Raw genomic sequence first — 13,581 nt, forward strand, 5'->3', positions numbered from 1 at the left:
TTTGTTCCAGTATTTGTTGTACTTGTTGTTTGATGTTATCTAATTCTGACTGGGATATCCTGTTATTTTTTATTATTACACGGATCTGATCAGCTAGTCGTTGTTCTGTTAAAAATTTTAATTCCGGGTATCTGGTAATAAATGTTGTGTATACTTGTGATCTGTATCCAGTTGTGTTGGTTCCTAGGTTTGTTGCTTGGTAATAACAGAACATGAGGTGTCGATTAACTTCATCTGACCATCTCATCCTCTGTCTTTGTTTTCCTTCTAGGGTGGTTGCAGGAAGCATATCCTGCAAAACACCTCTATTTGGATTTAAATCATTTTCCAGTTGGCTAGCAGTGTCGTTACCATTGTGGGCGGGCATAGGGTTCAAGCGTCGTCCCCGACCATGACGGCGCTTGTCCGAGGCTTCATTAGTTCTGTCCTGAACCAACTAATCACACTAAAAGGGGGGTTAGCCCTATTAGTGGTTTGTTCTTTTCGTCGCCTTTTACGACTGGCAGAACATACCGGAGGCCTATTCTTTTCCCGGGCCTCCACAGGGATTATTATTATTATTATTATTATTATGCGCGAAACTGTTATATGGGAGAACATTTTCCTCGCAAGTAAAAGGACTCCCTGGAAGATTAAAACTGTATGCCGGACCGAGACTCGAACTCGGGACCTTTGCTCAGTTGGTAGAGCACTTGTCCGCGGAAGGCAAAGGTCCCGAGTTCGAGTCTCGGTCCGGCACACAGTTTTAATCTTCCAGGAAGTTTCATATCAGCGCACACTCCGCTGCAGAGTGAATATCTCATTCAAGTAAGGAGTTTTTTGGAGTTTGTAGCAATATTCTTTGGGCTGTCTCGTTTCGCTTAGTTAGTTGAAAGTAGCAAACCTATAGCGTACTTTTGCATAGCTAGGCGTGGTGTTAAGTATACAAATGTACGCTACAAGTTTGCTACTTTCAACTAACGAAGCGAAAGCAGACTGCCAGAACAACATTGTTACAAACTCGGAAACGCCCTTTCACATGTCAGAAAATGTCTTCCCATATAACAGCTTCACGTGTGAACTGCTAAAAGAAAAGAAAAAACCAACGCCAGTGGGTTTTGATCTCGGGACCATCAATTCAACGCACTGCTCACTCACCTACCAGAGACCTTAATTTTGGTAGCTAACAGATACGCTTTTCCTATTCTCTGTAGTTATGGTGTTACTTTTAATCGTCCTTTACGCATCTTCTGCTGGATGACAGAGAACAACACGAACTAAATCTGTGTTTTGGTTGATACTCTATCGACACACAACGTTTGGCACCACTCTGATTGCTTGACATCTGCAGGTTTAGTGTTAGCAAACAACAGTACCACTACGTGTATTCCACAGTCAGAGGTATCAGAACGGTTTCCGATTATAACTTTCTACTTGGTCGTTTCCGTTACAGGGACCATCACCTCAAATTGACACTATCATTTATCCATTACCATCGTTTAGGAAAGTTTGTAACTTTATCACGAAATCACTCTGGATATACATACATTTACAGGCGTCGGCGCCTATGTCTTTGACGCTCTGTAGCGTCGTTAGATGACGTTTCCGTACATGAATTTCTATGTAAAACTTAATCCACTATGTCCCTTCTACAAGATTGACAAGTGTGCCAGATGAATCGCGAAACGTGTAGTATGTAGTGTTCTGAATACAGATTGTTCTTGTGCAAGGCTCCGTTGCAGTATTTTTTGTAATTATAATTTTCCTTTTGAGATGTATTGCACACAGATATTATTTTGGTTGATGGTGTTATGGCACTAATGTCTGTGCTGTTGTTGTTGTTGCAGAAGGGCTGGGAGCAGCATGGCGATGGCGCGCTGGCTTGTCAGCTAGGCTGGGACTTGACGCGGCCACACTAGAGAGGGACTTCAGCCGTAAGTTGCGAGCCGTCCGTAGTTATAAGGGTTTCTCTTTCATCTAACTCTCTGAACGGCGACCTAGTGCCTGAAACTAAAGTACACTCCGCCCGAACAGGCCAGAAGGCCCAATGGTACCGACCGGCCGCCGTGTCATCCTCAGCCCACAGGCGTCACTCGATGCGGATATGGAGGAGGATGTGGTCAGCACACCGCTCTCCCGACCGTATGTCAGCTTACGAGACCGGAGCCGCTAATTCTCAATCAAGTACGAGGGTTGCCCATAAAGTAACGCACCGCATTTCTTTTCTCAGCCGGAAACAATGCTACGAATGCGGTTGTTGGTTGTTTTTTGGGGGAAGAGACCAAATTGCAAGGTCATCGGTCTCGTCGGTTTAGGGATGGATAGCGAAGGAGGTCGGCCGTGCCCTTTCGAAGGAACCACCTCGACATTTACCTGGAGCGATTTAGGGAAATCACGGAAAACCTAAATCAGGATGGCCGGACGCGGGATTGAACCGTGCTACGAATGCGAACCATTACTTACGTATGTATTATTTGAAATCTCCTGGGTGAGCACGCCAAGTTTCCATCAATTCCGACAGATAGCGTACTTGCAGGACAGTTTCAAAATGGCGTCTGTAGGTGATGTACGTTACAAGCAACGTACCGTCATTGAATTTCTTACTGCAGAGAAAGGAAGTGTGGGGAATATTCAGAAACGCTTGTGCAAAGTCTGTGGAGCATCTGCTGTCGAGAGTACAGTTAGTCTCTGGACACTGGGGGTAAGGTGGCCAGAAGGCGGTTCGGCGGAGCTCTACGATTTGCAGCGGTCGCGGAGTCCATCCACGGCTGTCTCACCTTACACTCCTGACCTAGCCCCCACGGACTTCCACTTGTTTGGACCGTTAAAGGATGCCATTCACGAAAGACATTTTGCGGACCATGAGGAGGTAATTCGCTCAGTGAAGCACTGGCTCCGCTACCAGGACAAGAATTGGTACCGACAGGCCATACACACCCTTGTTTCGCGCTGCAGGAAGGCCATAGAACGGGGTGGAGATTACATGGAAAAATAGGGTGTGTAATCCTTATAAAATTCGATGAAGAAAAAACTGCGGGGCATCACTTTCTGGGCACCCTCCGTAACTCCTCAGTTTGCCTCACGAGGGCTGAGTGCACCCCGCTTGGCGGACTGGATGGCCACCCATCCAAGCGCTAGTCCAGCCGGATAGTCCTTAACTTCGGTGATCTGACGGGAACCGGTGTTACCACTGCGACAAGGCCGTTGGCCGCCCTAGTGCCTAAGTGATCCATTATGACGTTGTTTGACGTTGCTCTGTTTAAGAAAAGTAAATATGAGGAAGTGCTGCGATGCTGATGTGGTGCTCGATCCAGACGTACAGGTGGAAGAAGGAAGCAGGTTATGTCTTCTGCACACTAGAGCTCCTACACTCCTGGAAATGGAAAAAAGAACACATTGACACCGGTGTGTCAGACCCACCATACTTGCTCCGGACACTGCGAGAGGGCTGTACAAGCAATGATCACACGCACGGCACAGCGGACACACCAGGAACCGCGGTGTTGGCCGTCAGATGGCGCTAGCTGCGCAGCATTTGTGCACCGCCGCCGTCAGTGTCAGCCAGTTTGCCGTGGCATACGGAGCTCCATCGCAGTCTTTAACACTGGTAGCATGCCGCGACAGCGTGGACGTGAACCGTATGTGCAGTTGACGGACTTTGAGCGAGGGCGTATAGTGGGCATGCGGGAGGCCGGGTGAAAGTACCGCCGAATTGCTCAACACGTGGGGCGTGAGGTCTCCACAGTACATCGATGTTGTCGCCAGTGGTCGGCGGAAGGTGCACGTGCCCGTCGACCTGGGACCGGACCGCAGCGACGCACGGATGCACGCCAAGACCGTAGGATCCTACGCAGTGCCGTAGGGGACCGCACCGCCACTTCCCAGCAAATTAGGGACACTGTTGCTCCTGGGGTATCGGCGAGGACCATTCGCAACCGTCTCCATGAAGCTGGGCTACGGTCCCGCACACCGTTAGGCCGTCTTCCGCTCACGCCTCAACATCGTGCAGCCCGCCTCCAGTGGTGTCGCGACAGGCGTGAATGGAGGGACGAATGGAGACGTGTCGTCTTCAGCGATGAGAGTCGCTTCTGCCTTGGTGCCAATGATGGTCGTATGCGTGTTTGGCGCCGTGCAGGTGAGCGCCACAATCAGGACTGCATACGACCGAGGCACACAGGGCCAACACCCGGCATCATGGTGTGGGGAGCGATCTCCTACACTGGCCGTACACCACTGGTGATCGTCGAGGGGACACTGAATAGTGCACGGTACATCCAAACCGTCATCGAACCCATCGTTCTACCATTCCTAGACCGGCAAGGGAACTTGCTGTTCCAACAGGACAATGCACGTCCGCATGTATCCCGTGCCACCCAACGTGCTCTAGAAGGTGTAAGTCAACTACCCTGGCCAGCAAGATCTCCGGATCTGTCCCCCATTGAGCATGTTTGGGACTGGATAAAGCGTCGTCTCACGCGGTCTGCACGTCCAGCACGAACGCTGGTCCAACTGAGGCGCCAGGTGGAAATGGCATGGCAAGCCGTTCCACAGGACTACATCCAGAATCTCTACGATCGTCTCCATGGGAGAATAGCAGCCTGCATTGCTGCGAAAGGTGGATATACACTGTACTAGTGCCGACATTGTGCATGCTCTGTTGCCTGTGTCTATGTGCCTGTGGTTCTGTCAGTGTGATCATGTGATGTATCTGACCCCAGGAATGTGTCAATAAAGTTTCCCCTTCCTGGGACAATGAATTCACGGTGTTCTTATTTCAATTTCCAGGAGTGTATATAACAGACTGAAACGTCCGCAATGAATTGCCAACTCTAACGATTCGGCAATGTTTACCTTTTGGGTAGTTAACGTATTCACGCACCCTTTTACGTTTAGTTCCTATTAAATATGTGATATTTCATGTATGAAGGGTACCGAACAGTAGTTAATGTGTATCGAGATATCTAGAATGCCCTTTTCATACAACACAAATTTTACACAGCTTTAGAAATGTAGATTTGGAAGTTGAGTGATAGTTCGTAAATATTAAATGTAAAGAGTTACGAACCCGGTACCCATGTCTTCAGATATGGATGTTATGGAGTAACAATATATGCCTATTTGTTAGTGTTTGCCTGTATAGAAGTACTTGTAAAAGTGGTGTTTATTTTTTAATCATAAATAGGTACCTTAAGAAATGTGACAGTTTTGTTCTACAGAGGGGAAGAAAGTATAGTTCCATGTTACAGTGAAACAAATGTTTATTAAATGTTGCATCTATCATTTACCCAGTATTCATTTTGTGTACTTCATGAGAAGTTAGTACAACTCAGTGAAGAAGTGTTAGAGAAGTATCGGAAAATAGTTTCGTACCTCTGTCTTCTACCAAGGCATAAATAAGGAGGTAATATCAGCTCTGAAACACGTGCTGCCAAAATGGAGACGCCTACTGTATAATAAAAGCACTAAGGCCTGTGTAATGCGTTTGGAAGCTACGTTAGTTGTGCAGATTACGTCACAGTGACCAATCTACTAAGCATTTTTTTTTTTTTTTTTTTTTTTTTTTTTCAAACTTGGATGCCTAGGGTGGGGGGTTCGGCGAGCCCACAGGTATTAAATAAGTTTACTGACGAAAAATTACAACTTTCAAAATGGTTTATGTATTTTAAGTAAGGCATCGGTTTAATAATGTTGTTAATTGTAATAAATATTGGATTGAGTGAATAAAAAATTGACATATTACAATACAAAATACAGATGTGTTCATATACAATAGACTACTCTCAGCCCTCAACTTCAAGGCAAGAGACACACTTCACAACTTTTTCTGAATATGTGTTACACACGCGCTTATGACACTGTCCACAATACTGTTTTGGTTTACTTAGATTGTTGTACTTCTGCTTCTTTGTTTTAGCTTTTCTTTCACAAATATGGCACCGACCTTTCCCTGCAGGAGGCTGACGTGCTTCTGTTGTCACTTCTTTGATTTTCTTTTGTAGAATAGTCTCCATTGATTGAACAATTTGGTTAGATAACCCTCTTGCATTGGCACTTCTTTCTTCTTGACAACATCAGTAAGATTTTACTTGGTTTTGTTTTTGCTGTGTAGGACACCAAAGTTACTGGAGGCCTACGTGTTGGGAACTGCACTAACTCACTGCAAGTTTACAAGATAAATAACAGCTGACTGACATCAACAATCACTTCCTCTGAAAGTAAACCGATTGTTGTGAATATCAAGAATACCAACCAACTTGCATTGTTGTAGAGATGAGGAATACGAAGTCCTACTAAGGGAAATTTTCTATAGCATGGAAGCCTAAGGGGGGGTTTGTTGGACCCATAATAAGTTTATTTATTTTTTCTTTCAAAGCAGGAATTTTCTATAAAATATATTGACACTAACGTTTCATAAAATAGCCAAAAAACAATAACTCAAAGGGAATATGTAGTATGAAAGTTACTTGGGCAAAAGCAGGGGACATAAAAAAATTATGGGTTCAACGAACCGCCCCCTAGGCGTCCTAGGGTTAAGTATTATTCAGTTTGTGTATGTATGCTTATAATATGCCGCTCCATTTTGCCTATAACGGTATGCGGTAGGCTCGAAGAATTTTGAGACGAACTGCTTTAGTAGTTTTCGGCTGGGGGAAAAAACTCAACTGTATTCAGTTGGATTCATGTTTATAACTACATTTATTAACATACACTTACGATACGCAACTGAGCACCAGGTCCAGGGTCCCAGTTGTATCTCCAGCAAATTTATGGCCCATCTTTTTCTTCGTTCTGGGTCACTAGGAACTGCAAACATGCGAAAACCATTTTTGCAGTTTTTAGCGTAGTTCACAGATGAGGGGCCACCCATATGTACGACAAATTCTGCAGTACATTTAATTAGAAGTCTCCACTAGCATGGTGACTGATATGCGAACAAGTATGAGTATCCTGTACTTTGAGGAGAATATGGTGGTCATTTCAGCTCGTTATAAAAGCTCAGGGCCGTTGCTAGAGCCATCTGTGGATTTTCTTTTATCTCATCTGTCGTTGGAAATTTTCGTCCTTTCAAAGGGATTTTCAACTTTGGAAATAAAAAGAAAAGTCAGCAGGTGTGGAGGGTACGGCGAATGAGGCAGTGCAGGGATTTCTTTTTTGTGCAATATTCACGCACGAAAAGGGATGAATGTGCGGGTGCGTTATCGTGATACGAGAACCATAAATTGCCTCGCCACATTTCAGCCCTTTCCTTCTCACATTTTCTCGCAGGCGTCGCAACACGTCCCAGTAGTACCATGGATTGAGAATTTGTCCCTGGGGCACGAATTTCGTTGACGTTCCTGACACTAGCGTCGTCGGTAGACGTCGAAGGGCGCCCTGAACGAGGGTCACCTTTGATTTCCGTCCGACCTGGTGTGTCTCTGTAAAGGTTTTCTCGAGTTTCACGCAAAAATTTAATGTAGACGCGTGGCTCCGCGAACTCGGCCATCACGAAATTCGCAAACTGTGTGACAGAACGTTCTACTCAACACTGCACTGAACAATAACTATCAGACACAGGGGCGATTCTAGAAGTCGGTCAAGGGTGGTAATGGGGGTAGGAGGGGGGGGGGGGAGGGGGTTTGGGGGAATGAAATATCGCTTAACAAAAGGAAAGTTGGGGCCCTCCACAGACAAATTGGTAAAATTTGGTTTTAGTTAAAGTAGTTTTTGGTAACTGTTTTGGAGTTCAGGGTGAAAAATGTGTATTAGTAAATAATAAGATGCCCATTTTAAGTTAAATGATATTCATTGGTTTAGACAGTAAGTTATTTGCCTCTCTCATTCTTTTGTTAAAATGTGTTTGAAGTACATTGCGACATATATTGCTACATAATCATAAAAAAAGTGATTGAATCTGTTGTAATATATTCGCTGATTTCTGAGGTCATTTTATCCAGTGTAATATGATACTACTATGGAGGGAGGGGGGGGGGGGCACGGGCTATAGCCCCCCCCCCCCCTCTTACACCGCCCATGAGCAGACATACAACAAAGAAAGTTCCGGCTGTAACTCATTAAATACAGGCATGTGCAGGGGTGCCTACCGCATTTCACTCCAACACACCATTGGCACTAAATTAGGAATGTTCCAGAAATATTTGAACAGACTTCGTATATGTTAGATTCTAGCTGTCGTCGTCGGACATCAGTTGTAGTACAGGATGGCACCATCCGTAGTTGGAACTATTTTGCAGAGAGCGGAAGCTTTGAAGCACAATTCTCCATTTGCTTTAAAACGAGAGCAACCACAACAAGACTTGTGACGTGATATAAGGAGAAAACTAACAACTTGACGATTTGATTCTTGAGTTTCTCCCGGCGTATTTGATAATCAAAATATCCACGGGTATGCTGCCGGTCCATAGTGTCCAACGGGCACAATATTTCGGCGATCATACATTTCGCCATCATCAGGTGAACTGACGGACTGAGCTCCTGTGAACGTGACGGCACGGAGATCCGTACGCTTGGCTGCTCAGAGCGAACCGGATCTCCGTGCTGGCACGTTCACAGGAGCTCAGTCCGTCAGTTCACCTGATGATGGCGACATGTATGTTCGCCGAAATATTGTGCCCGTTGGACACTATGGACCGGCAGCATACCCGTGGATATTTTGAACTTCACGATTGATTCATAGTTTACGATAAAAATACAAATCAGCTGATCTGTTGCCTGTGTCAATATAACAGGTCTTTGTCTGCTTGCTGCCTTGAAAATAGACAAATTAACAAGAAAAATAGTGTGTTTCAGCCAACAGTTTTCACCCTTTAACATTATGAATAGTCAAAGTCGGAACAGTGGCTTGATCGCCAATTAGAACATGATTTTTGGGCAGCGTTTCAAAAAATTTGAATCCGTAGGAGAATACTGCTGGTTTTTTGTAGTATTCAACTACTTCTCACCTTTCGAGGAAAACGCTGAACGCAGGACGACGTTTTCTTTTATTAGTCTATTTAATATTGTGATTATATTTATGTTGAAACTGAGGGAATCAGAATTTTTCAATCTTTGTTCGATTTATTCATTAATTACAGGAAATAATAGGAATAAAAAACTGAGAATAGGTTATTTCAGAAAGTGGTTATTTTAAGCGGTTTTAGCACTCAGGTTAAATGACGTTGAGAAAAAAAAACAAGAACTATATAACCGAAGACCGGTTGTTTCCGCGATAACCGCCATCCCTACGGTGTAGCACACGAGTTCGTGATCTGTGCGTACTCCAAGTATTCGGCACTACAGTTTTGTTCAAGGCAGCGACGGTACATAACGGTTAATATGGGGGCTACGCACGCTGTGCAGAGTCTGTATCTATCATGATAGGGATTCCATTGCGTCTTACAACCTTTTCCAGCTTTTGCGATTTGACTCGCTTCTCACCGCCACTGGCACGACTATATCCTTGATTCATCTATGTAGTAGGACGAGAATGGATTGGTGCAACACCTACGAATTTTACGAGAAACATTGAAAAATGGAGTTAAACGTTTATGCTTTTGTCTTTGTGCCATCCGTCTTGGTTCTTGTCGTCTCTGCCTGCCTGGCGACTAACTTTAATACTACTGACATCTTTCATGCATGAGCAGTCAGTCAGGGTTTTCTTTTTCTTCCCTGATGAATTAGGTAATTTCAGCTGTTCCAGTCAAGAAGGCACAACCATCTCTTCTGATTTCTCGCCATCTCTGTTCACCTTCTAGCTTTGCAGTCAAACATTTATTTCGGAAGTCTGTTTCCAAGCAGTCTATCCACATGTTCCCGCCATCTGTTTCTGTTTACATTTATTTTCTTGCGCTTTGAATCAACGTTCAATTCATTTCCAATGTCTTTGTCTGAAGCGATCTTGTGTGGTGCACCCATTAACGCTGCAACGAAATCTCATTTTGCGCGAACTGGATTCTGCTCACCTTATGCGTGGGAAGCCAGGTTCCAGATCCATAGGTGATAGTGCGAAGGTTCGAATTTAAATAGTGGCAACTATTTATTCACAACCGATTACATGTTTGCCCCTGTTACTGTCCTTCAAAGTACCACCAGCGTTGTGTAGAACCCGTTGCCAGCGATGTGGAAGGCGTAGTACACCGTTAGCAGAGCCTGTTACGTTGATGGTGCTAATGGAGCGGTCTGAAGTTATTTATGGTGATTTTCGTGTACGACTGTGATGGTGTTATCCTAACACATTACGTTCCTCCACGGCAGACCGTCAGTGCACAGTATTACTGTTCGTTTATGGAGCATCACCTGCGACCAGCTTTGCGAAAGAAGCGGCGGTACTTTCTGCGCAACCCACCCATCATTTTGCACGACAATGCGCGGGCGCATACAGCGCAAGCTGTGGCTGCTCTGTTCGGTCGATGGGACTGGGAAGTACTGTACCATACTCCCCGGACTTAAGTCCTTGTGACATTGATTTGATTCCGAAGATGAAGGAACCACTTCGTGGCATTCGCTTCAGAACTGCTCCAGAAAATCGACAGGCAGTAGACAGCTCCATTCGCACCATCAACAGAACAGGCTCTGCTGACGGCATACTACTCCTTCCACATCGCTGGCGACGGGTTCTACACAACGCTGGTGACTACTTTGAAGGACAGTAACAGGGGCAAACAAGTAATTCTTTTGTATCTGTTGTAAATAAATTGTTGCCACTATTTAAATTCCAACCCTCGTAGATACTGGCATGACTTTGTAAAACTTCACAAGTGTCTCTTTTGCAGCAACCTTTTTTTTTGCTGAATTATCTAATTTTCTACAGATTGCGTTAAATTTTAGGCTCGTGTCCTCAATTTCACTATCGGAATTTCACCCTGTGTCACAGGCAAGGAAGTGAAAGTGGGTTACCGGTCCCAGTATTATATTCTTAGCTGGGAACATTAATCAAAATGTTAACTTCGCTAATTGTTAATCCGTTACTATAAATGTTAACTTTATCAAACGTTAAAGAGTTACTTTACATGAGATTTGTCAGCAGTTAAAGTTAATCCTTAATCGTTAACTCTTACTAGTGAAATGTTCAAGACTGATTTTTGTTTTTGGCATTTTTTGATCGGACCCTACCTCCACAGTTTCTTCAAACTATATATACCATCCTTGAAGGTGTTTTTGTTCTGCCGCTGCGACTGCAAAAATGCGTGATTTCTTTTTCACCAGGCCGTTTCGCTTTACGGACGTGGTGATTCATCTTTGTAGTGAGACGAGAATGCATTGGTGCAACACCTGTGATTTTTACGTTGCAAAGAAACCATTGAAAATGGAGTTAAACGTTTATGCTTTTGTCTTTGTGCCATCCGTCTTGGTTCTTGTGCATTCTCTGCCTGCCAGGAGACTAATATTACTAACATCTTTCATGTATGAGCAGTCAGTCTGGGTTTTATTCTTCTCCTTTTTCTTCTCCTTCCCTCATGAACCGGGTAATTTCAGCTGTTCCGGTCAAGAAGGCACAACCATCTCTTCTGATTACTCGCCATCTCTATTCACCCTCTAGTTTTGCAGTCAAACATTTATTTCGGAAGTCTGTTTTCAAGCAGTCTCTCCACATGTTCCCACCATCCGTTTCTGTTTACATTCATTTTCTTGCGTTTTGAATCAACGTTCAATTCATTTCCAGTATCTTTGTTTGAAAGCGATCTTGTGTGGTGCACCCTTTAACACTGCGGTGAAATCTCATTTTGCGCAAACTGGATCCTGCCTTTCTCTTTATTGATGTAAAGCATCATCAGTGGTGGTGATTTTCGCTTGATTACTCGCTTATATCGGGAAGTGCCATCTGCTATTACACCGTCATCTTATATTCTTCTGTGTGTTGTCGCTGTGCTTAAAAAACACAGTGGTGTGCGTAAAGGCGTGCTGTGAAAAACATAAGAAATGGATGGTGCTGCAGAACAACTAAAGATTAGACCAAAATTATCAGTGTATAATACACAAAAACAACGATGTGCTAGCAGACGGCATTTCCCGATGTAAGCGAGAAATCAAGCGAAAATCACCAACACTGATGATGCTTTACATCAATAAAGTGGAAAGCGTCTGGTGAAAAAAATCACGCATTTTAGTAGTTGTAACGACAGAACAAAAATACCCCCAAGAATTGTAAATCAACAACGGACAATATGGCCACACAAATGAAGCATTTATGTATATCATGATCCATGTGCTCTCCATACGTATTGTTTCAAATGAAGGCTGGAAGTATGAGCTCTAATTGTTAATTTTTTAAATTCCGATTTTGGCCGTCTAGGGACCGCGTTAAACAACTATTTTTCAATGTACATTTCTCCTATTGCGCTCCTCCTCTTTTCTCTTCTGCCAATATGTCTTCATCCTCTCTCTGTGCTGCTCCCTTCGGTCTTCTGTCCACACTGTTCCTCCAGTTCTTCTCTTCTTCACTTCAAATCCTTCAAAATGTTGAATTTTGTCTCTCATTAAGTCTCTGTTGGTTATATCATCTTCTCCTATACCCATCTCCTCTAAGTCTGCTTTGACTTCTTTGAACCAGGTTATTTGGGTTCTGGGGTTCTTGTCAAAAAACATGAATATTTTCTTTGTCAGCCTTTCATCATTCATTCTTTTCAAATGGGCGTAAAAGCTTACTCTTCTCTTCCTCATAGTATCTCCCACTTTCTCAATTTTGTCATACACTTCTCTATTACTTCTAAGCTTCCAAGTCCCATTCTCAAACCTCGGCCCAAGTACTCTTCTAATGATTTTTCGCTCCTTTTTTGCTATAGCTTCCATTTCCTTGTTAGTGTTCATTGCTAAACATTCAGATGCATACAGACACTCTGGCTTAATCACAGTGTTGTAGTGCCTTATTTTTGCGTTAATTGATACTGACTTCTTGTTGTACACATTCTTTGTTAGCTGGAATGCCATTTCCATTTTTCTTGTTCTTGTTTTATTTCCTTCTTTATCTGAAGCATTGGGCTGGATGATTTCCCCTAAATATTTGAAATTAGAAACCTTCTTTATCTGGCCATACTTTGTAATCATATTGTTCGGTGCCTCTTTTACATTGGTTAGGTACTCGGTCTTTTCAAAGGAGATTTTCAGTCCTGCTTTTTCTGCTGTTTCATTCAGAATATTGATCTGTTTGACTGCTTCTTCCAAACTTCCTGCCAGAATCGCTAAGTCATCAGCAAAAGCGAGGCAATCTACTTCTAATCCATCCTTTATTCTTCCTAATCTGATTTTTTGTATTCCTTCTTCAGTCGTTTTCTTCCTCCACTCTCTAATAACTTTTTCTAACACACAGTTGAATAGGGTAGGTGACAACCCATCTCCTTGTCTTAATCCTGTTCTGATTTTGAATGGTCTGGATACCTCACCACGGAACTTTACTTTTGCGTAGGTATCCGTAAGTGTTTCTTTGACGATTGCGACTGTTTTCTTGTCTGCTCCAAACTCCCTAAGGATGTTAACCAAGGTTGTTCTGTCAACGGAGTCGTACGCCTTCTTGAAGTCAACAAACGTGATAAAGATGTCTTTTCCTCTTAATCGTCTATATTTAATAATTAACTTCAAGTTTAAAATTTGCTCCACACAAGATCTTCCCTTCCTAAAGCCTGCTTG

At 43.7% G+C, this 13,581-nt stretch overlaps 1 protein-coding gene across 4 annotated transcripts in view; it reads left to right on the forward strand.

Moving 5' to 3' along the window:
• LOC126424758 (1-phosphatidylinositol 4,5-bisphosphate phosphodiesterase) overlaps positions 1–13,581 on the forward strand; it is a 449,937-nt gene that overhangs the window by 129,949 nt on the left and 306,407 nt on the right. For all 4 annotated transcript variants that reach the window (XM_050087500.1, XM_050087498.1, XM_050087497.1 and 1 more), the window contains one exon: positions 1,827–1,913. The gene's annotated coding sequence lies outside the window, so the exon portion shown is untranslated. The remainder of the gene's footprint in view (positions 1–1,826; positions 1,914–13,581) is intronic.

Source organism: Schistocerca serialis, chromosome 10 (assembly GCF_023864345.2).
Source record: "Schistocerca serialis cubense isolate TAMUIC-IGC-003099 chromosome 10, iqSchSeri2.2, whole genome shotgun sequence".
Classification (NCBI taxonomy): domain Eukaryota; kingdom Metazoa; phylum Arthropoda; class Insecta; order Orthoptera; family Acrididae; genus Schistocerca; species Schistocerca serialis.